At 39.5% G+C, this 25,450-nt stretch overlaps 1 protein-coding gene across 1 annotated transcript in view; it reads right to left on the reverse strand.

The window, feature by feature from the left end:
• Positions 1 to 25,450, reverse strand: part of dph1 (diphthamide biosynthesis 1) — a 398,493-nt gene that overhangs the window by 52,731 nt on the left and 320,312 nt on the right. The gene's annotated exons all lie outside the window — the stretch shown is intronic.

Here is a 25,450-nt window from a genome sequence, read left to right on the forward strand (position 1 = left end):
ACAAATTTGCGTTTTTCCGTACGGATTTTCTTGTACGTCGTACACATCTTAAAATGCATAATAAACGTACTTTGTACCGCAAAAAGGTACAGGTTGACAGGTATGCCAGCTCTTCCCAGTTGGCGCATGCGCTTCCCCCTATCAGACTCTTGAACCTACCCTCTTGTTTATATCACGCTACCTGTTTGTTTTTATCTCATTGCCTCACTTTTTGAGGCTTTTTGTGACTTTATCTGTAATAGGAAACGGTAAGGAGTTTTTCGAGAAAATTGGGAAAATGAATTAAAACAAAGCAGAAAGGAGTACCGTAAATTCCGGACTATAAGCCGCTACTTTTTTCCCAAACGTTCAACCCTGCGGCTTATTCAGTGATGCGGCCAATTTATGTCATTTTTCTAACAGCCGCCAGCGGCGCTCAAGTTCAAGGCACATGACGCAGCTTACAAGCTAAATGCAATCGAGCAGGCCGATAAAGAAGGAAACAGATCTACCGCATGCAAACTTTACCTTGCGAGCGTGTTGCTAGCGTGTTTTTGAATAAGGGAGCGTGGGACGACGTCCACATGACAAAGTCTCTTTCCCTAAAGGAGGACAACTATTATGACGTCAGTTTTAGGGAGGAAGATGAGAACGGTTTACCGTGATTTCTACATGTACGGTATGTTTCTTTAACAGGCCCGTTGACAGAATTGCGAGCGTGTTGTTAGTAGCGTTTTGCTACCCTTCACAGGCACGGTTTGGGATGAAAGTTATTATATTATTAATAAAGCTTTGAAAACTCTCTCGGTGTACCGTCTTTCTTTGTAAATATGTGTAACCATGTATAATATGTATTTGCAACTGTATATTTTTGTAATGTATTTATTTGTATTTATTTTGATCACTTATTCTGATAAGTTTTGCACTGACCAATTAAAAAGAAGGGGCGTAACAGACGCGGGGGATGACGGGAAGAGGGGACCGGTAAAGGTTAGTGTTTGTGGACACGGCAGACAATGGTGGATATATATTTTTCCCACCCTTACCTTTGGAAATATACACTTTTTTTTCCTTGGATTACTTTTGACGGGACCCGGACTCTGCAGGTCTGCATCAAATCTTAACTACCGGTATCATTTTCCGTTCATTTTGCCGGCTGTAGTTTTTGAATTGCATACTTTATGTTCAGTTAAAATCGCGGGACTCAATGTAGGGTTTGGATTAATTTTGTGATTGTGTTACAAGTTTTATATGTAAGTACAAAAGCGGTTATCCTCTTAAAATGTGATGGGTGCGGCTTATAATCAGGTGCGCTCTATAGTCCGGAATTTACGGTAGTTTGTGGGGCGGGAGGTAATAGTGTTCATCTGAGTGACCTAGTAAATGAGTACGAACAGTCAACATCTCCCCTGCTTGTACTCTTTTAAAACATAAATATGTCATCAAAGTTATAACACCGACCACCACTGCTCTTTCAAAATTGCGAAACCACCTTTTATGACAAGGAGAGACTTTTGTGACAGTGGATACACGACTGGGAGCTAGCGACACGGAGAGCAGAAGTTGCTGTCTATCTACAGGGACCAGAAACTTGAGGCTGTGTCAGGTACAACTAGAATGGATTTCATTTCCGCCATGGCTGGTTTGAGAAATTCAATAAGATGACTGGCTCTGAGAGTGTGGTTTGCCATGAGGAAGCAGCAGTGCGGGGTACAAAGCTGCAAAAGAGTTTTTGCAGAGCTTCACCTTATTAAAATAAAATAAATAATACAAACGATAGATAGATAGATAGATAGATAGATAGATAGATAGATAGACAGATAGACAGATAGATGACTAGATAGATAGATAGATGGGTAGATGGATAGATAGATATAAATAGGAGATACTCCCCATTGGGAAATTCACTTTCAGCAGTATCCTTGTGTTGAAAAATAAAATAATAAAATAAAAATATAGAATACAAAAATACCCAATATAACGTTTTGCTATAGTCTTTAAATAGTGCTACGGAAAATACACACTGTAATAAAAATAGGGTGATATGCAAATGTAGGGGTGGGGTTTAATGTAGGTTTTTACTCCCCCGGGTGGAGTTAAAGAGCCTCATGGCATGAGGAAGAAATGATCTCCTCAGTATGTCCGTGGAACAAGACAGTAACAGCAGTCTGTCGCTGATGCTGCTTTTCTGTTTGGAGATGATGCTGTGTAGTGGATGCGATGAATTGTCCGTGATTGACCGCAGTATGCTGTAAACTTGTATTTATGTTTATCTAAAATGACAGTAATTAGCATTTTAAGTGTAAAGTAAGTGTTTAAGTATCATCAACAGTCTGCCGTATGTCACTCTTAGCACAAACCCAACCCCACTCCTGGAACTCTGTAACGTTAGCAACCAGCTGCTCCCTCTATGGTTAGTGTTTATAAAAAGCTTGCATTTTAATGTATTAGTGTCATCTTATTTATCAGCGGTGCAGTGGTTAGCGCGTGTGAGTTTGCATGTTCTCCCCGTGCTTGAGTGCGTTTCCTCCGGGCACTCAGGTTTCCTACCACATTCCAAAAACATGCATGCAGAGTGAATTGGCTGGTCCAAATTGTCCCTAGGTGTGAACGAGCGAGTGAATTTTCTGTCTGTGTGTCCTGTACTGGCTGGCAACCAGTTCAGGGTGTCCCCTGCCCACTGCTGGGATGGGCTCCAGCACCCCCGTGACCCTACTGGGGATAAGTGGTGTAGATAATGGATGGATGGATCTTATTTATCTTATTATTGGATTGCTTATGTTTAATTGTGATTTAAATGTGTTCTAAGTGATCGGGGAGATGTGTTTTATAGCTAGTTATGGTTCACAAGGATACGTTTGGGAAATTGGGCATGGGCCAATTAGTTTTTAATGATTTCATATTGGGAACATTTGCTAGTTACACAAACATTTTGGGCTCTGAGCACAATCCTGGAACAAATTAAGCTTGTATGAAGAGGTACCAATGTACATAGTTCTTGTGATATGGATGAACCCCCGTTAAGATGATGTGAGTGGCTTTATTATTTAGCTCAGGCAGACGTTTACAATGATTATTATTGATGTCACTCATTTCACAGGCCATTTGGGAAGCAGCGGCGCCTTGAGGAGCGGCGTTAAAACACTCTTGGATGACTTTAACGTGGACTAAAGTAGGCTGGTTTTAAGAGAATGGACGGGAGGAGACTACCTCCATTAGCGCTGATCATGGCTATTATTCTTATTCGACACGCTACACTGAATTTGCAGATGGCGTTGTTGTTACAGCGGAGCCAACGGCCCGTTATGTTGCATGTTGTATGAGCCGGTATTTAATGGCCTCGATTAGCAAAATGTAGGAGAGGGCTTACAGCGTGGTGTGACTAAAGGGTAAGGGAACCGGCAGACGACCGTGAGATATGGTTAGAAGCACCACGAATGAAAGCAGTGAGCATTGAAGCAAGGAAGAAAGAACTTGTATTAATGGGGAATAGCTATGTTTTTATCAAGTGGCCAATGAACAGGGCACACCAAGAATTCCTTTACCATGAATCTCAAGTTTCATATACAAGTACCACATTTGTGTGTCCACCTTGTCTGGCGGTTCTGAATACATCATTGAAATCAGTTGAATGACAAAAGAGGTAGTGGAAAAAAAAGGTAATGCAGTACCCCTCTAGTCCAGTGTGTGGCAGTAACAAAAAAAAACACCCTTCCAAGAAATATGTACATGGAAACTGTTCTATAAGTTACTGCAGTGCTTATTTAATACATTTAGAAGGGCTGTAACATGCAAATATTTAATTCATTCAAATACTGTGATGATTATTTTCTAGATTAAGTCAATATGCTGTCAGTCTTGTCCCACGGACAGACTGAGGAGATCATTTCTTCCTCATGCCATGAGGCTCTTTAACGCCACCCAGGGGAGTAAAAGCCCACATTAGACCCCACCCCCACATTTGCATATTACCCTATTTTTATTACAGTGTGTATTTTCCGTAGCACTATTTAAATACTCTGTAGAAAAACGTTATATTGGGTATTTTTGTATTCGATATCTTTATTTTATTTTTCAACACAAGGATACTGCTGGAAGTGTGAATTTCCCTACGGGGATGAATGAAGTATCTATCGATCCATCTATCTATGTAAAAAGAGGTCGAACTGATTTATCAGCCAGCCAATGTATTTCCCCTGATTTCGTGAATTTTGCGAATCGGCTGATCCCTTCTAAAAAAAAAAACATGAAAGAGAAAGTTACCCGATTGCTTTGCATATATTCTTTATTATAAACCAAATGTTAACTGTGCATGTGTGTAAAATTTTATTTAAACACAAAATTGGGATTGAAAGTTCTCACTTTTCTAAAAATCATGGATTGGCGATTGGCTTGAATTTTGTATAGACCAAAGAAGTTTTCATTTCAACTCTTCTAGCTAAAAAAATATGAGCTCGAATAATTATTGTAAAACGAATAATCTTGAAATGTAGTTTATGTTGATAATATGTGTATTATTTTCCCTCATGTAGGTTTTAGATGAGGGGATGGTGTCATAATAGTCTTTATTGCAATAGTCTTTGATCTGTGCAGCCCTTTGAGGCTCTTTTTGATTAAGGGTTATACAAATAAACATGACTTGACTTGACTAGTTATTTGTTTTGGCCCTTAGAAAAAAGGCAAACAGCAGACAGCAACCCTAAAAAATCCCCCCAGAAGGGGGCAATGTTTTCTTGAGGTGAGAGCATTCCACTTTTAGCAACCTGAAAGCTTAGTAAGTAGAGACACATTTTTAATGTAAATATGCTCATCTGTTCCAAACCCTGCAAATATGCAGTATATTTTTGATAAATCATAAAAGAGCATCAGAACATGAAACAAATACATACATTAGATTACCGCACAGAAAAATAAATTGAGAGGCACATCATGTAAAAAAACAAAGAATTAAGGAAATCATATACATATTCATTTACCTTTTTGCATCGAGTTTATTGAAAAAAAAATATCCAATAAAGTCTACTTTTGCCGGCTTTTGACAATCCGCCAGATTAGTCAACACTTTATCTGAGCGATTCCTTTCCACAAATTCCGAGACTTCATGGAATTTTGCTAGAATGTATTTCATTTGGTCTAATTGAATGATGGCTGCGTCTACCTCCCCACAATATTGCCAGAACCCCTCCTCTTTGTCGTCTCTGATCTCTGACGGTGACACGAAGAGCATGCTGGGAGCACGCATGCACACTCGGTTGCCTGGCAGATTTTAAGCGATAGCCAGTTTGTTTACATTCGGGAAACGCTGGGAGCAGCTAACAGCATTGCGTACTGTACTGTACTTTTGACTTAGAGCCAATAGTTTCCTTTTCAGGTACAGTGGAACCTCGGTTCTCGACCATAATCCGTTCCAGAACCCTGTTCGAGAACCGATTTGTTCAATCACCGAAATCATTTTTCCCATTAAAAATAATGTAAATCGTTTTAATCCGTTCCAACACCCTGAATGTTTACCATGAATGTTTAACGTAAACATAAAGCTAAACCAGGCTAATCGTACGTTCGCGTTATCGTAGTCTTCCGTACGAAAGATTACGCTAACATGAACGTGTAAAAATTAAAAAATCAGGTCGTTTACAAGTCATAAAATCAGGTCGTTTACAAGTCATTTAGCACCCGGGTCTCCACAACAAGTGGGTAGCGCTTCATTGGAAAGGGAGCTCCGTTCCAACACCCTGAATTTTGGGCTCAGTTCCAACACCCTGAATGTTCAACGTAATCACAAAGCTAACCCAGGCGTACGTTCGCGTTAGCGTAATCTTGCGTACGAAAGATTACGCTAACACGAACGTGTAAAAATAAAAAAATAAAAAGATAAAGAAAAGAATTATGAATAGGATTTCTTACCTTTGTGGTGGTCAGCAGAAGGCGCATGCTGTATTCCCTAGCAAGATCGGAAACTCGCACACCTCTTTCATATTTAGCTATTATGTCTTTCTTAAAGGCAGTAGTTGTACGAACAACTTTTTTTTTCACCTGTCCTGCTTGCACCGACCTTCTTCGGAGGCATAGTTAGGGGCTAAAACACTCCGTTCACTGATATTAAAAGCGAAAGCAAAAAGAGGCAAGTGCGCACGTGATAACAGTTGGTCACGAGAGGTGGGGGCGAGCTACACCATCTACACCCGTACGCCGCTCAGCATCGCACTCTAGCGTACGCACTCACGCATTACCGGCGTTCGAACTCCGAATTTTTTCTCTCGAAATTTTTGGTCGAACTCAGATTTGTTCCAACTGAGAGGCGTTCGAAAACCGAGGTTCCACTGTACTTCGTAACCTGAAACTTTCGTATGAAGAGACATTCGTAAGTAGAGGTACCACAGTCAATGATAGACGGATTACAGAAGTACTTTCATTAGATTTGTTTTAAAATCAATTATTTGTCTATCGATTATTTATCATGCTTTTAAAACTGAAAATACGTGGGTAGAATGGGTCTATAAATTATGTATGATACAAGAGCACTGAGATTTTTAAAGCAAGTGTGTAGGCCTGAGAGCTGTCAGTAACTTGATAACAAAAGTAATGGATGGCATTCAATCTCAGCTGCCAAGGGGGAGGAAAGGGATAGATTGGAAATAGGAAGTTTAACAGGTGAGTGATATTGGGCCAGTATCCCAGGACTCATACATCACAAGGGGCGGAGATGGGCGGTGGGAGACATTGAGTAGACTCTACAATCAAGCTTGCACTTGTCAATTGTTTACGGCCAACCTCAAAAGGTAAAGGGCAAACAATCGATTGGTGCTGGAGAGAGGATGGCAGCCGCCTTTTAAGACGCTACAATTAGAGACGCGGTCAATGAGATGAACAGAACTCGATGACCTCAAGGTGGCGGTCACCGGGGCTGTTAATGTGCACGTTAACTTAATGATTGTCTGTGATTAACCAAACTTCTCACAATCGATCTGTCTTTTTTTGTTTACATACCTTATAAGATCATTTCAAGTTTGACTGAGTTAATTAACAGGGCAGTCAGGTGATAGCAATTGCTTTTAAAGTGGGAAATGTCGTACCAGATAATTTGAATTACAGTGTTTTTTGGCCTAACAGCGGCTCCAAGTCCTGAGGGTCCTAAGGAGGAATAACCTGGAACGGAAGTTGCTGGTGTCCTTCTACAAAGCCACAGAGGCATACGGCATCGCCATGTGGTATGTTGGAAGCATAGAAACGAACAGGAAAAACACACAGAGAGTAATCAACACAGCCCAAAAGATTATCAGCTGTTCTCTGACCAGTCTAGAAGACATTGCCACCTTGCAATACTGTAGCAGAGCCATTAGAAATGTAAAAGACAATTTCCCCCCTAGTCACTACCTCTTTGAACTGTTCCCTCTAGTAGGCGCTACAGGTCCCTCAAAACTAGGACAAACAGGCTGAGTGACAACTTCTTCCCTAGGGCATCACAACCCTAAACGAAAGTGTGAAAACATATTGTGCGACAATTTTGGATTTATTTTGCCAAAAGGTAACTGTAAAAAAAAAATTGTACAGAGTGAAAGAAGTTATATATTTGACTATAAAGGATTTTATACGATTGAATACAAGTTACATTTATTGAGTTTAATGCAAGATATTCACTGACCGGGCTTTAGTTCAATGACAGGTCACGCTGTTCCAAATGCAGAATATTTTGACTAGGGAATTTTGATAATAGGACTCTGACGGAGGACGGCAGGCGTTGTTTTGAGAAGCCCCATGTTGGGCTTCCTTGGGACGCCCATGGAAGGAGCCGGCACACCATCTTGCGGGGAGACGTGGGCCAAGGAGAAAAAAAGCAAGAGGACTTCAGAAGAAGGCTTCCCAGAGACTCCAACGTCACTAATTCGGCCGATTTCGACGGAGTAGACTTAGTTAAATTGTTAAAGAAATTAAATCTGCCCAGGTGTGGAAATGTCGGCTTTCCTGTTCATTTTTTCCGTCAAGAAACGAGCGCGCATAAATTGTTGGATAAATTCAGGTTGTGTTTGGTTAATGGAGTCAGATAACTAATTTGAACATTTGGTAAATGATACATTTTGATATTAATTTCCACACGAGTCACAAAACTGTGGAGGAAAAAAATAAATAAAAAAACAATAAAAAAATTAAAATATACACACACATACATACATATATATCTTGTGAATTGTATTGTTGTTGTTTTAATTGCTGCAATTAAAATGTTATTGTACTTGTTTTCATTGTTCTATTGTTACAATGCACTATTCTTGGTTGCATTACCATTATTACAACTTAGGCCAATTTTTCTGAGCACTATTATGCAATTACATCTTTTTTGGCCTATTCACCGATAGTCTTTTCATCTCTTTTCTATTTAATGTCTCAATATTACATATTTTACCATGGAGTTCAATTTCTATATTAACATTTCACAACATTGATATCAATGACAATAAAGACCATTCTAATTATATAAAGCAAACCTAATAACCTAATTGTCCCATAAATTTGTAAGTGCGCCAAATTCATGGCCAAATTCAAGCCCTTTTTAAGGACTTTTTCATATGCGATTTTTAATCTTGTATGAGCATTTATCAAGACATATTTTTTGGATCCTGAGTAAATCGCAAATATATTTGTTTTGAGACACATCTCCCCCATATACTTAAGGTGTTGGGTAAAATTAATAAAGAAAGTTATTATTATTACAATTTACCACAGTTAAATTGCTACCTTAATTTTTTGCATGGCCCATAATTAATAACCCTAATTGATGCCTAATTCTTGCACTTATATATTCATAGTGCCCTGTTAGGGTTCAGCATGCATCTGTCCTCTTGGGTTAAACCCGTAGGGGGCAATGACGCTTCAAGGGACAACGCCATACAAACTAATGACAGTTGCTCTTAATCACAAGGGAAGAAGAAATGCAGCGGCAAAATAAAGCCACCAGAGAGGAGTGTTCACATTTTTAAGCAGACTTGTTGAAAAACATGGCAACAATTTCAAGAATTTACAAATGTAAATGGTCTGCATTTATGCAGCACTTTTCAAGTCAATAAAGACCTCCCCAAGCGCTTTACAATGTGCTTCACACTTACACATTCACACACACACACTCACACACCAATAGCGGCCATGCAGCCATGCAAGGCTGCCGACCTGCTTATTGGGGGCATTAGGGATTCAGTGTCTTGCCCAAGGACACTTCGACATATAACACCGAGGAGCGGGTAATTGAACCTGCGATCTCTTGATCCCAAGACAAGCGCTCTACCTCCTGAGCTAATGCCGCCCTCTACGTTAATATTTACAAGCACCTTACCCAAAATGCAAGACCTATTTGATCCTTGCAAGTACCCGTTTCAACCCAGTAAGCCAGTGCACCTTACGTACGTACCACAATATATAGTAGATAAGATAGGAAATGCATACAGTAATTTTAATATTGGTTATGTTACTATACAAAGTTTTATGATGTATTTGAGCAATGAGTGAGCAATGATTAATGAAAATCAATCTACATTGCTTACTTAATTTGCAAAACATAGCATGAGACAGAAATAGAAGCGGAGTAGTGGCGGTGAGAGCGCCGACACTTTACTACTGGACCACCAGTGGTAGGAGTGACACGGACAAGGCATTAGAGCTTGTCTCATTATCACACTCTTTTTGCACTGTGCTAGGAACACCGATTTGCATAGTCCATTCTAATAGTTTAAACAGTCTCTCAACTTATTCACCAACGAACGTTAGAGAATGGGAAATAGAGTGTTTCTACAAAAGACTGTGCACGTTCTGTTACATATGTATACAGGGTTGGGTAGGGTTACTTTAACTTGATTACTTTCAATTACTTTTGGATTACTCCAATACCAAATATGCTAATACAAGACAAAAGAAACTAAATATGAAAAAAATTACTAAATTTTGTGCAGGCTTGGAATACATGGAACAGCAAAAATGATGTTGGCAAGCTGTTTGGATTTATTTTCATTTTGTTTCTGTCACATTTGATGTTAGTTTTGCCGGAGATCAAAGAGATCAAAGCCAGGAGAGAAAGCTTACCACATGTTGTGATTCATCATTTTATTCATATTTAGTTTATTTTGTCTTTTATTAGCATATTTGGTATTGGAGTAATCCAAAAGTAATTGAAAGTAATCCAGTTAAAGTAACCCTACCCAACCCTGTATGTATATATATTAAATCCAGAGATTATTGGCGCACAGGTGAAGAGGTAGAGGGACTGTTTAAACGCACTGTTTAAATCAGTGATGAGGCATTGTGAAAATAGTGGGATAATGGGATAAGTTATTATTCCTTTTCGTAGGTCATCCATGCCAGTAATGATCTAGCGGAAAGGGTTGGTGCTTTCATAGCCACTACCTGAAATGGATTCCCTTTGCATGCTATTTTGTGCGGTTTTGGTCAGCAGCACATACTAATGCAATTCAATAACATATAACCATACACACGGAAACTCGTACTGTAGTCTCACTTTCAGGCATCCTATAGACAAGTGTGGATTATGTATAAAATTATATTGGAAAAAAAAAAATAGGAGGGTGCACCTTATAATCCGGTGCTCCTTATAGTGCAAAAAATACAGTAATCGTAAAATCTTACTATCGTGACTAAAGGATCTGAAACATTCATCTAAACATATATTTTCTATTTTGCTTATTATCATTCAGCTATCTTTTGACTTCAAAAGAGAGACAAAAAAAAATCAGCATTAAGAAACTGAAAAGTGGAGGCCAACGAGAATACAAACAAGGAGATAAGTCATTGATCGTTTCAAGTGAATGATGTAGCTGAACAATGCGTCTTAAACACTGAGGGTGAAATAAAGTACCAAGGGTGCAAGATAAGCTAAAAACTATTCAAGGACTCTTCTCGAAACCTAAACCTTATGCACTCGGAAGCTTGTTTATGGCAAAAGCGAACTCAAAATCCCTACAAGGGGGCACAGAAGGACAAGACTCCTATTCCTTGATTCTAAAATGGGAAGGCCACATAAGACAAATGAAAGTTCTAAAATAAAGGTATGCGTACCCCAGAGTATGTGAAAGTCGGTAAGTGATATGTTGAATAAACATAGAAGCATTCATATTAACCATCAGGTTTGATGGACTTATAGTAAAGTAGTTTTATCGTCAAAGGCTTATTTTTCCTCTCCTGTATATTTAGTGGTAAGAGACAGCCAAAGCTGGTCCGTACATATGTAACGGGTGTTATAATAACTTTTGTTTTGTTGAAATTCCTGCTGAAATATGTTGTATAGTTTGTGTATAAGTGTCCTGCAATGACGAGCCCAACAGCGCCACCTGCTGGTATGGGGTAAGGTTTAGTTTAGCCTCTGATTTTATGACCGGAATGCTGATATTGTTAGCAGTCTCCAGTGCGCTGCTAACGGTAAGCCACGATCTTTGTGTGCTCCGCAAAAAGGTAATTGACAACATTAAAAAACCACAACTGACAAATGTTGCAAAATACACAGTGATGTAATCAATGTTGTCAAGCTGTTTGGATTTATTTTCATTTTGTTTCTGTTGCCATTTATGTTAGTTTTGCCGTACGTTGCACTTGACTGAAATGCTAATTTCCCTCATAGATGTTGAGAACTGCGGTTGCCGTACAAAGTACTCTCCTGCCTCATCATCCAGTCGAGCTTCAATGTGGATCCTTGGTGGGACGGGTACACGCAGTTACACATAAATATCTAAAATTCTCCAGGGCACAGTCTAAAGGGGTAGTAGGAGACCGAAGAATAACTGGTGCCAACTTCGCCATGACCAAGGACCAGGTCAGGGACAGCGGGAAAGGCTGTTGAGAATTGCGTCCCCCTTGGTGCCCCAACGACCCATGCGGTTAAGGGATCCGTGAACCGAACCAAGATATATATATATATATATATATATATATATATATATGTAACGGGTGTGATAATAACTTTTGTTTTATTGAAATTCCTGCTGTAATATGTTGTATAGTTTCTTTATAAGTGTCCTGCAATGATGAGTCCAACAGTGCCACCTGCTGGTATGTGGTAAGGTTTGGTTTGGCTTTAGACTTTGCGACAGGAAGGTGGGAGTTTTTGGCAGTCTACAACGAGCTGCCAACGGTAAGACACGATCTTTTGGTGCGCCGCAAAAAGTTAATTTTAAACATTAAAAGCACAGCTCACAAATCACTCAACATGCACAGTAATGTGATTGATGTTGTCAAGCTGTTTGGATTTATTTTCGTTTTGTTTCTGTCGCCTTTTCTGTTAGTTTTGCCGGACGTTGCATGTTGTGCTAAAATGCTAATTCCCCTTATAGAGATCAAAGCCAGCAGAGAAGCTTACCACGTGTTGTGTTGTAAATCATTCATTTGCAGGTAAATTGTACCTGTTTTTATACTCATTATTGTTATTATTTCTATTTTCTCATATATATAAAAAGGATGCTGTTGGTTGAAATTCAGACTAAAGAAAAATATGTTGAATTCATTGTAAACGTTAAAAAAACACTATACGATCTCTTGTTAAAAGTATCTTGTTAAAATGGATGTAAAAATCTATCGTGATGGTTGATATTCTAAAATATATTTTATGTAAACTGAAAAGAAAGCTCTTTGATATGTTTAGAGCAGTCTACAATGAGCTGCCAACGAGATCAAAGCCAGCAGAGAAGCTTACCACGTGTTGTGTTGTGACTCATTCATTTGCAGCAACTGTAATAAAAACCTCATCATCCAGTCCAGCGTGAATGTGGATCTTTGGTGGGACAGGTACACCGCGGTTACATATATATTAGGAATTCAAGTATGCTTCTTTTACCATTGTGTGGTAAACATCAGTTAAACATTGCCGAGTTCCTTGAGAATCCCTAGAAATCTGAGAAAAACGGCTTTTTGTGAAGGATGGACTTCAAGCAGAACTTTCACTTTGGTGCTTCTTTAAATATATTTGTGACACCTCTGATATTTAATCAATGCTTTCCCTAAACACAAAGCCACTTTCCAGACCCTGACGTTTCCGGTGACGTGATCACATTATTCGGGTCATCATGGCCATCGAGGACGTGCATGAAAGTAAAATCTAAAAAAAAAAAAAATGTCAAAAGTTTCTAATATGGCAGATAGAATTACCTTTTCATTGCAGCATCCCCTGACCTTAAACCTACATGAGAGCAAGGACAAACCTCATTATGAGGAGAATAAAGAAACATTTTGAAGTGGCCACACATACAATGGAATGTTTTTATCTTTTTCTGTAAAAAACCCGGGACCTTAGCTCTTTGGCCCCAACGTAGATTGAGTTTAAGACCCCTGGTTTATTGACATGATAATTAGCATGAATCAGCATAAATGCCTCCAAAAGTTCCTTAGACAGTGAGCTTCTCGGCTAAGTGATCAAAGATTTTAAAGCAGAGAAGCTCTGCTTACATGCAACCCGAGTACAGGAAAGGAACACCATGAACTTCTATGCAAAGTTGACTTGACTTTTTTTAATAATATTTACACAAAAAATCTTTAAACAAGAAAAAAAGTTTGACAAAAACATTTGACAACAGGGGCAGCACAGCGGCGCAGTGGTTAGCGCGTGTGCGGCACAGTTCTGAGGTCGTGGGAACCTCCTGAGTGGGTTCAAATCCAGCTCCCGGCCTTACTGTGCGGAGTTTGTATGTTCTCCCCGTGCGTGGGTTTCCTCCGGGCACTCCGGTTTCCTCCCACATTCCAAAAACATGCGTTTCAGGTGAATTGGCCGGTCCAAATTGTCCCTAGGTGTGAACGAGCGAGTGAGTTGTCTGTCCCCGTGTGCCCTGCGATTGGCTGGCAACCAGTTCAGGGTGTCCCCTGCCCACTGCCCGATGATTGCTGGGATGGGCTCCAGCACCCCAGCGACCCTGCTGAGGATAAGCGGCGCAGCTGATGAGATGAGATGAGATTTGACAACAGAACAAACGCTATTTGGAAAGTTGATTATTTACATTTTACGACATTTTTCCACAAATGTGTTCATTTTGTAAATATGTAATGGTCTAAGTGTGCCTTTTATGCTTTATTACAATACTTTTATACATTTATATTTACTCAATAATTGTGCAGTTGCATTGTCGAGTTGTTGTTATTTTTCTTTATTTTTGTTTGATCACATTACCCCGATTTTAGCTAATCATGCATGGACTTGCTCCCTCATATCTTTCAGATTTAATTTCCCCCTATGTTCCGGTCCAGAGCCTTCGCTCTTAAAATGCTGGTCTACTAGTGATCCCAAGAGCCAAGAAGAGATCCGCAGGTTGGAGAGCGGTCTCCATTCGGGCCCCAGTGCTGTGAAATGCTCTGCCCCCTGAGATTCGATCTGCAACCTCAGTGGAGCTGTTAAAATCTAGGCTTAAAACACACTTCTATTCTATTGCATATGAATAACATTTATTTTATGTTGACAATATCTGTGTATTATTTGTTATGGCAACATCCATTGCAGCCTGGTCATCCTTGAAGGGGATTAGCTCATGTGCGGTTTCTTCTGAAGCTTTCTTCATTTTCCTCATGTTGAGGTTTTTGAGTTTTTCCTTACCCTCATGTAAGTTTTAGATCAGGGTGTAATAATTAGTCTGTGGTTTGCAATAATCTGTGGTCTGTGCAGCCCTTTGAGATTCTTTGTTAAGGGCTATACAAATAAACACTTGACTTGATTTAATTTCCTCATAGTTAAAAAATGACTAGTATACAAATTAAGCTACAAAAGGTAAAAAATTAGACCCAATCCATTCGATATATCATTTTTCCATTGAAGTAGGTACAACCGCCCTAAAAGATGTGCGCTAGTTAATTTACAATTTCCCCAAGAGAGACGTTACTAAAAAACAAGCCGAGAACAGCTGTCCGGCCCAAGAAACAAATGAAAAGTGCAAGTTTTTTCAGCGTTTGCAACCAGAATGCATCAGCTAAGGAGATAATCTCCGCGCCCGCCAAAACGATCACTTAGAAGTTCACGGACGTGAGATCAGAAAGGAAGCGTGTATTTAAAACTGGTCTCAAATTGCAGGGATTTGTGGAGTTTGCACAGAAATGAAGCACTGAGCTTCTTAGAAAATTGGACTATCAAAGATGTGTTTGGAAATTGCTCTAACTAGCATGCAGAAGAGGAAGATTTTCGTTTTTAAAGTGTACAGCAGTTGGATTGGTTCTCATTAGTTGGACCGGTTTTCAGCAAAACAAGTCAGACGGACAGATGGGGTGCTTTCTCATGGGTGCAGGGAAAAGGTATGGTAAGTTTGGGGAGGGGGGGGTGGTCTGTCATGTGTATCTGCTTTTCTATTGGCATTTCTGCATTTGTGACACTTTTCTGTATGCATATTATCCTTCCATTTGCTTGTATGTCTATACATCCATTTCTGCACCACTTGTCCTCACTAGGGAGCCCATCTCGGTCATCTTTAGGCAGTAGGCAGGCAATTGTGCACTGCTCGCACATTCTCAGCGCACAAGAAAATCTAGCCAGCACACAAAATGAGGGCTCAAAATTACTAATTAAGAAGCGACTTAAGTCAAAGTTACAGTGCATGAAGGTAAAATTACACGGCTTCCCCTGACGTTGTGTCCTAAATGCGGTATTTTGAAGTCGAGTCGAAGGAGAACGAAGTTGAGTAAAGTTAGTAGAGTTTGTCGGGGAACCGGCTTCTTCGGCTCGGCTCACTAAAAGGAACCGGCTCTTCCGGGTCATAAACGGCTCTTCGGGGTGTTTTTTGCTTCTTTCATCCCAACATGACCAAATATTATGTAAAATTATGCACAAAATGACTTAAAGGAAGGGGGGAATAGAACAAAAAATTAAAAAATACCAAAATAAAAAAGCAGTGAAAAGCTGAAAAAACAAGAAACAAAGGAAGAGAAAAAAGAAGGAAAAATTTTAGAAAAAAGCCAGAAAAAAAGAAAAGAAAGAAATGTAGGAACAAAGTAAATAGAGAACAAAAAGAAAAAAGTTACAGCTCGGAAAAAATAAACACAATGAGATTTTTTTTTTAAGGAATTTTAAAAAAAGTAGAAAAAAAAAACATGGAAAAAAGAAGAAAAAGTTTGTGTTGCATTCAAATAATTTCCAATGATATCAAGTGAATCGTGTTGCCAAAATTGTACTTCCACTAAAAAGTGTGATTAAGTACAGTTCTGTATCTTACAACCGACTAAATAAGCCCCCAAAAATGTTAATAATATGCGACAAAATATATCAGGAAATAAAAAGAAATGGATATCTTGTGAAAGAATTGTAAGAACAAACAACGTTTGTACGCCGTACAACCTTTGCAATAGTACATGATTTAATTCATTCAAAAGAGAAAAATAATTTTGCATTGCCGGAAACTCAGCAAAATGTAAGGCGATGTCAAGTTTTGGACATGTTTGATAAGAAATTATCTTGCCACACTTGGGATTATGGTTGCTCACTGTTGTTTCAAGCGCTGCTCACCGACTTTGTGTGAACGCTCAGACCCGTAAGGAAAATTACAGGGAACATTGGTCACAGGGCACACGTACACCTAGGGACAATTTGGACTCGCCAATTAAAGGAAGCAATCCCCAAAACACATGCATTTTAGCTTTTGAAAGAAAAAAATTGCAGTTCATTGATATTAATAATGATTGATCTGTCAAGAATCAGAACAGGATCAGGACCCAAACGCGTCACATTACTCACGCAACCCTTTCATTTTACGGGAAATGGGGAATCATGCACGTTATATGCAGCAGTCTTGCGTGAAATAATAGGAAGTCAGAGGCTGACGAGATAGATACCAATTGCCCGAGTTGATATCGGACAGATTGGGTGGATACCGGACAGGACGGGACAGACAGGATAAATAATGAGACAGGAGATTGAAAATAAACAGGACAAACTAGAACGGAACGAAAACTGAAGAAAATAATGAACAGGACAAAAATAAACGGAAACAAAACTGGAAACCGAAGTTAAACAGGACAAAATAAAAGGGAACAATACCGGACAGGACATACCAACAGGAACTGGACCGAGTCGAAACCCACGTCTTGCGGGGCAAGTTAGTTGACGGACTGACAAAGGAAAAATGAGCGCACTGAGCTTAAGTAGACAGAAAGCCAATCTGTCAATGAGCCGCAGCTGGGGCCACACGGGCGGGGCCAATTGGGCGCCATGGCAACCGTGACATGATCAATCAGAAGAAATAATATAGACACACAAATAATGCAATATAGTTTGATTCTAGAAACTGAGATGTATTTATTTATTTTAGGTGAAAAAAATCAAATCAATAAAAAACGACATTATGGCAAGATAAACACGCATTCCTCACAAAGAAGACCAACTGGTAAAGCGGGGCAAAGGGAAGGGAGTTCTGTCGCAATTGAAAGTACTGATTAATGCACTTACTTTGAAGAAAATCAACGCATTTTAATGATCAATAGTTACTTCATAGCAAGTCAGAATGAAAATATTTAAGCCCACCACCAGACTGGTTCATTGTGAATTTTTCTTTCCTTGGTTATCTTTGTTCAGTTAAAGCATCACATAGGGGCATACTCCTTGAAGAAAAAACAAGCAGAATCCATCAGCTGCTGCTGCACCTGAACACCACCAAGACCAGGGAGATGGTGGTGGACTTCAGGAGAACCAGAACTCACCCGGTTCCTGTAACCATCAAAGGAGATTGTGTAGAATTTGTCCAGACCTACAAATACCTGGGTGTGCAGCTGGACAACAAACTGGACTGGACTGCCAACACAGAAGCTCTATGTAGGAAAGGGCAAAGCCGACTTTACTTCCTCAGAAGGCTGGCCTCCTTCAAAATCTGCAAAAAGCTCCTGAAAATATTCTATGAGACAGTTGTGGCAAGCGCCCTCTTCTATGCGACAGCGTGTTGGGGAGGCAGCGTCAAGAAGAAGGATGCCTCTCGTCTCAATAAACTGGCTAGGAAAGCGAGCTCTGTTGTGGGCAAAGAGCTGGACAGCCTAACAACAGTAGCTGAGAGACGGGCACTGGAAAAGCTGCGGTCAATCATGGACAATCCATCGCATCCACTACACAGCATTATCTCCAGACAGAAGAGCAGTTTCAGCGACAGACTGCTGTCACTGTCTTGTACTACGGACAGACTGAAGAGATCTTTTCTCCCTCATGCCATGAGGCTCTTTAACTCTACCCGGGAGAGTAAAAGCCCACATTAAACCACACCCCCTACATTGCATATTACCGAATCTTATTGCAATATGTATTCTGTGTAGCACTATTTAGAAATTCTATATAACACGCTACAGTGGGCATTTGCACGTCACACTGGGTATTTGTATATTGTATTCTTTTTGCTTTATTATTGTATTGTTCTCAGCTCAGGGATGCAGCTGGAAATGTGAATTTCCCTTCCGGGATGAATAAAGTATCTATCTATCTGTCTATCTATCTTTTCAGTTGATCAAGGGAAGGGAAAGTTCTTTCTTTCAATAACCAGTCCTTGCTGAGGGATCCAGGCTAGCCATGATGGTCCAGCCTCAGCTCCCCCCTGGGCTAGCTGTCCTGGAAGAAATAGAGAGCAGACCTTCCCGCCTGCCCTTTTAAATGCAGATGATGTCATCAGTCACTGGAGGTGTGTCCTGTTACCAGTCAAAGTTTTCTGTTGATACTTTTCAAGATAAAGTTCTCCAATTGAATGATTGATTAATAGGAGAATGTTGTGTGGATATGCAACAAAATTAATTTATGGCATGAATCATAACGACATACATAGGCACCTAATAAATATTTTGATTACAAATAAATAGGGGCTCAAACCGTTATTATACCACTGGAGAGTCTGGTCACTTCCTGTAAATGATAAAAAGGTTCGTCCATGAGCCCTGATGTGCAGTTCAGGCTGGTTTATGTAATCCAATTCTCCCAGGGGAAACCGAATTAAGAAAAATGGAAAGGAAAGGGGGCTTGTGTGACGGATTGTGAGTGTTACCTTGTGTTGGCAGAGTCAGTTGTTGGAAAAGGTTAGGGGATCTGTATTTGTGGCAGTGTACTCTGCTCAAACAGTGATTGAATTATCTGGTAGCAACAGGGCGTAAATGTGGGGTTTGGTGTTATCTCGCATTTGTGGAAGAAAGGACATTCCGGGTTGCCTTAACAACCACCCGGGAGGCTGGCAAGTCATGTGTCCAGGTTAACCGGTGACAAAAGATTTCTGTTAGAGTATGCGGGCGGATAGCAAGCAGCAAAGATCAAGGAAGTCTTGCGTAGCCCGAGTCAAAGTCCTGATTGAGTAGTGGCCAAGTCGTACGGACTCAACCAGCGACCTCAAAGCGCCCCTCAAAACGAAAATAAAGGTTCAGTAGGCAGTCAGCAGAGAACCACAGCTTTGACACCAGAATGTTATTTTTTTATTGATTTGATTTTCTTGCCTTTAAAATAAATCTTAGTTTGCAGACTCAAACTATGTTGCATTATTTGTGTGCCTATATTTTTCCTTCATATCGATCACTTTAAAGATCGATGAACTGCTAAATCGATCATTTAAAAGCTAAAATAAATGTTTTGAGAATTGCTTCTTTTAGGGTAAAATAAAGCTACATTTTGGCGACTACCATAAATTCCGGACTATAAGCCGCTACTTTTTCCCCAAACGTTCAACCCCGCGGCTTATTCAGTGATGCGAGCCAGCGGCGCTCGAGTACAAAGGGTAAGATTTAGACCTGTGGAATATATGCGCAGAGGAAGACTGCAACTTCTTAGCTTGTGCACAAATTAAATTAGCGTAGACATATCCTTATCATGCAAATTGCAAAAAGAAAGGCACATGACGAAGCTTTCAAGCTAAACACAATCGAGCAGTCCGATAAAGAAGGAAACAGAGCTACTGCACATAGACTTTACTTTGCAAGCGTGTTGCTAGCGTGATTTTGAATAAGGGAGCATCTAATTGACAAAGTTTCTTTCCCATACTGAAGGAAGACGACTTTGATGACGTCAATTATAAGGAGGAAGATGAGAACGGTTTACCGTGGTTTCTACATGTACGGTTTGTTTTTCTTAACAGACCCGTTTACTGTGTTGCGAGCGTGTTGCTAGTAGCGTTTTGCTACCCTTCACAGGCACAGTTTGGGATGAAAGTTATAATATTATTATCAAAGCTTTGAAAACTCTTGCGGTGTACAGTCTTTCTTTGTAAATAAGTGAAACCATGTACAATATGTATTTGCAACTGTATATTTTTGTAATGTATTTATTTTAGAGACTTATTCTGATATGTTTTCCACGGGCGAATCAAAAAGAAGGGGCGAATACAACGGGGGCCGACGGGAAGTGGAGTAAAGGTGAGACGTGTTTATGGACGCAGCGGACAATAGTGGATATATATTTTTCCCACCCTTACCTTTGGAAATATACTTTTTATTTTTCCTTGGATAATTTTCAACGGGACCCGGACTCTGCAGGTCTGCATCAAACCTTAAGTACCGGTATCATTTTCCATTCATTTTGCCGGCTGTGGTTTTTGGACTGTGTACTTTAAATTCAGTTACTATCGCGTGACTCAAAGTCGGGTTTGGGTTAATTTTGTGATTGTGTTACATGTTTTAATGTGGGCGCATGCGGCTTATATACAGGTGCGGCTTGTGTAAGTACAAAAGCGGTTATCCTCTTAAAATGTGGCGGGTGCGGCTTATAATCAGGTGCGCTCTGTAGTCCGGAATTTACGGTAATTCTGGTAGAAAATCTTGAGCACCACTAGGTAACCATCAAATCACATTCTAAACCCTATGAACCTGAACACAAACTAATTCAATTAAAGCGCAGTATTAAATGCACATGCTCTGACATTGTTCCATAATTATTTTGACATTGCAAAACAGAATGCTGACCCAACTTTGAATGCCCTGGACATTTTAGTCATAATTATATCACTACATTTACTCAGCTTTTCAATCATTTCAAATGTTCTTTCTTTTACAGCCATAAGTCGCGTTGCACGTTATCATCTCAGTGTTGCTAGAACCACTTTACTGATTAATGATGTATTGAGTACAAAACACTGAAACAGAAACGATTAGGGGACAAATTGAAAACACTACTGGTGTTGCAAAATCAAGGAAAATGCAAGCCCCTTTTACCTACAATTGGATTAAATCACAAATGAATTGCCAATCTAGGAATGGCATCAAACAGACCCTACAAAATGGAAATTTCCCATTTTTAGGTTTCCATTATTCACTATACTCCTAAAGAATTTTATCATCTGAGAAGGAAATGTCCCTTTAATTTGGATCAACAGTTTAAATATACTCGCATAAATATGCAATGTGTTTTGACAGGCAAATCAGGCTTTCAAGTTGTAAATAGACTGTGAAATATAAAACAAAAGGGACTTTGACAGGGTGAAATGGCATTTTCTCTTTAAATGTTTAAAATGTTTTGGGTTGTTTAACCATTTATAAACTGAGTTCAATTGATGTAAAAAACCGCAATAAAAACTTGTGCGCAACAATGGCTTTCAAATGGGACTGAGGGAATAGAAAAAGGACCTTTATACAAAATGGCTTAATTTTATTGTTTTGGCAGTTTGTTAGAGTCAATTCCAGCTTGAATCTGAATAACACTTTTAGTAAAATATCTGCTTTCGTCACAGTAAATTGGTGTAGCAATTCTGCAAATGATCAAATTTGATGTCGTTGAAAAATTGGGCGGTAAAAATGTCAAAATTTAGTTAATACTCAAACAGGTTGTTAATACCTGTTACCATTTGTCATTGGGGTCACCAGAGTAATACCTACGGGCACTTGGTAGTCCCCTAAGGACACCTTATTAGCCTGCAGACCGATTCTGAAAATAACTTACCTGAGATGGTCATAGCGATTTCTGAAAAAATTGATTCGGTAGCTGACATAAAAAAATCATGATCAGTGTCCTTAAGTACCGTATTTTCACAACTATAAGGCACACCTAAAAGCCTTTATTTTTTTCAAAAGCTGACCATGCGCCTTATAATACAGTGTGCCTTATATATGGATGAATATTGAGTCGCAAGGTCTTTCTACTAAGGCAAGCAGCCACAGACTACATTTTCTCCCGTAGGCGAAGTAGTGTGCGGTGTATGCTGGGATATATATATACTGGTGTTTCATTTCATAACCAATGAGTCATCATTTGAATCGGTCACTATTAGCTAAAGTTACTCGGGGGTAAAGGAGGCGGGTCCTCTTTAGCATTTACAGGCTCGCATAGGCTAAAGCGGAGCAAAACAAAGCCTGCAATTGGCCGAAAAAGATGAATGTGAATCACAAATTAGGTTGCTCTATGGCGGAAAACACGCTTTACAAGTCTGTATTTGTAAACAGGAATTATGGGGCCCAAACTGACAGCTAGCAAGAAGCAACGTCCATCGATGCAGATTCTTCTCTGCGGATTTCTTTCTTTTATTTATTTACGGATGTAAGAGGACCATGGTTGCGTATTATTATTGAATGTGATGGCTGCAAGACGACTTTGGTGAGCTACACTGGCTTTTTATTTTCCCAGTATCTTGTTTCAGACTGATCTTGATGTTTCTGTGATGAGTCTATTTTTAAATTCAATTCAATTCAAAGGGTTTAGCGTCATATGCACAGTAGAGAACCACGTTTCCCTGCACAATGACATTCTTACTTTGCTGTCGACACAGTTGTCAGCGAAAAAGAAAATAGAAATTAAGAAATGGTTGGCATTTATTGAATGACAAGAGTTTAACCTACTAATGATATTTGGAATGACGCATTTGAGTGATTGGTGACATTGTACAGACCATGTCCGTCATGTTTGAGACACATATTTGCGAGCCGTTGGAATGTTATGGGGTTAATAGGTTTGACTGAACCATCTGACTGTTTTGTCAGCGCCTTATGTATGGAAAATATACAAAAACGTTTTTGGGGGGTGCGCCTTTTAACCCGGTGCGCCTTATAGTCGTGAAAAAATGGTAAGTTATCAAATTTTCTAAAATTAGTTTTGGATTTACCCTATCGAATTGGGGGACATGAGGTTTTACCATATTAGCGCAAAACATTTGTTATGAATGGATTCGACCCCGGGGTCGCAACGGTGAGAGCGCTAAACCCTTACCTGACCGCCAGTGAAGCAGAATACATACAAAAAGGCAATGGGTGTTACTTCATTATCACACTATCTACAGTCACCATACCAGAAACGAATGCTAATTTCGTTTTGCATTTCACATGTTACAATGACATTAAATTGTCACTTACATTACTTCGAACAAAATAGCCTAGAATTTATTGTGATTGTAACATGTGAAACACACAATTAAATCAACAATCGCCAATGGTACTAAAAATAGTGTAAATAATGTCAAATCTACTGTCTTTCCATATGTTATCTGTACCACTGGTTGTCCAATGGTACCAATTGGGGGCTCACACAGCTTCACATAAACCAATGTTGATTTAAAAGAACGTGTAAAAGTTTGTCTCAGACTTTAAAAACATACTATTTTTACATACATAGACATACATATTTTTAGAATCTAGGTCTGGAGGAGTTTTATGATGACTGAATATAAAGAAGACAGCGGCGAACAAAAGAAGACAGCCGCATGAACATGAAAGTATACGCCTGTTGTTCTATGAGTCACGGTGACTATTTTTTTTGATCTGTGGCAGGTGGTCTACATCATGTGCGTGGCGTGGTTCTGATTTGAGTGGGTGGGAAGGTCAAGATGAAACGCACGAGCAACTCCAAATTTAAGGGGAAATAAACTACACCAAGTGTAATGTGATGGTTTTACAAAATTTACGAAATTTGGAAATGTTTCCCAACATATTGAGGGGGCAACCAAATGTGCATGCACAATTCCAAAACAACTGTAGAGGTTAGGGATTTGATTTTAAGTTAATTAAGTCAAGACATGTTTGTTGTATAGCCCTTAATCACAAGAAGTCTCAAACCGCTGTACAGACTACATACTATTATTACACGGATACAATTTAGAAGAATGACAAAAAAAAAATAAAAAAAAATAAAAAAACACAAATTAGACGTTCTCGTAATTTAGGGTTTCCCAAATCCATGGGTATGTGCTAAAAACGCACGTTGATTTTTAAAGTGTAGTACTCCACAGGCAGGACCAAAGGAATAATCCAATTCGTACCACAACCTTGATGTGAAGCTCTATGAAGAATCAGATCCTTGTTGGATTATTGGTCTGGGTATATCGCGATGAGTTTGTTTCATTTTCTGATGCTCTTTCATAACCATAACCCTAATCCTAATCCTACCTGTCTCAGTCGGATGCGGAGACTATAATTCATACGTTTGTTACCTCCCGTCTCGAATACTGTAATGCACTACTCTCCGGTCTCCCGAAGTCCAAAATCAAGAGCCTTCGGCTAGTACAAAATGCTGCAACAAGAAAGTTTGATCACATGACCCCGATTTTAGCTAACCTTCATTGGCTCCCTGTTAGCTTAAGATGTGATTTTAAGGTTCTGTTGGGAGTATACAAAATCATGCATGGACTTGCTACCTCATATCTTTCAGATTTAATTTCCCCCTATGTTTCGGTCCGGAGCCTTTGCTCTGAAAATGCTGGTCTAGTAGTGATCCCAAGAGCCAAGAAGAGATCCGCAGGGTCAAGAGCGTTCTCCATTCGGGCCCCGGTGCTGTGGAATGCTCTTCTCCCTGAGATTTGATCTGCAAACTCAGTGAAAATGTTTAAATCTAAGCTTAAAACACACTTCTATTATATAGGAAATGAATAACCTATATTTTATGTTGACAATATCTGTGTATTATTTGCCCTCATGTAGGTTTTAGATCAGGTGATGGTGGCATAATAGTCTTTTGTTTGCAATAATCTGTGGTCTGTGCATCCCTTTGAGACTCTTTGTGATTAAGGGCGTCACAAATAAACATGACTTGACTTGACTTGTCCAAAGGAGCTTGGAACGGATTAGTGCATTTACATTCAAAATGTGTCTACACACAAAAATTTTCGATTACGAAGCTACTCCCAGAACTATTTGAATTCCCGAGTTTTAGAATGTGCCATGTCCATATTGAATATTCTATAACCAACAGAAATTCAAATGGAGGACAATTGGCTTACTCCAGTCATGTGGGTGCCACACCAATGGCAGTCAGCAATCAGGGTTTTCCAGTAAATCCTTGGTGGCCTGGAAAGCTCACCTAAAGAGTTTGAATTTGCGAAGCAACATCAGCCAGGTTTAAAATGTGCAACGTCTAATTTTGAAACATTATCAAATATCCAATTCCTTCGTCACAAGTGTATCCCATGTTAGACGGAAACAAACACCTGCCTCCAAAATAGATCATTTTACCAATAAACAGAACATCAAAATTCCGCTGACGGTTTCTGGTATTTGGGGTTGTGTAGCTGAGCTATCGATTTAGGTTTACTCGCTCGTTTGGTGAAAAGACAGCGATTCGGGCAGACGGAGACGGTCCAACAAAAATGCT

The sequence above is a fragment of the Urocampus carinirostris genome, chromosome 10 (assembly GCF_059441175.1).
Source record: "Urocampus carinirostris isolate Australia breed hairy pipefish chromosome 10, RoL_Ucar_1.0, whole genome shotgun sequence".
In the NCBI taxonomy this organism is placed as follows: domain Eukaryota; kingdom Metazoa; phylum Chordata; class Actinopteri; order Syngnathiformes; family Syngnathidae; genus Urocampus; species Urocampus carinirostris.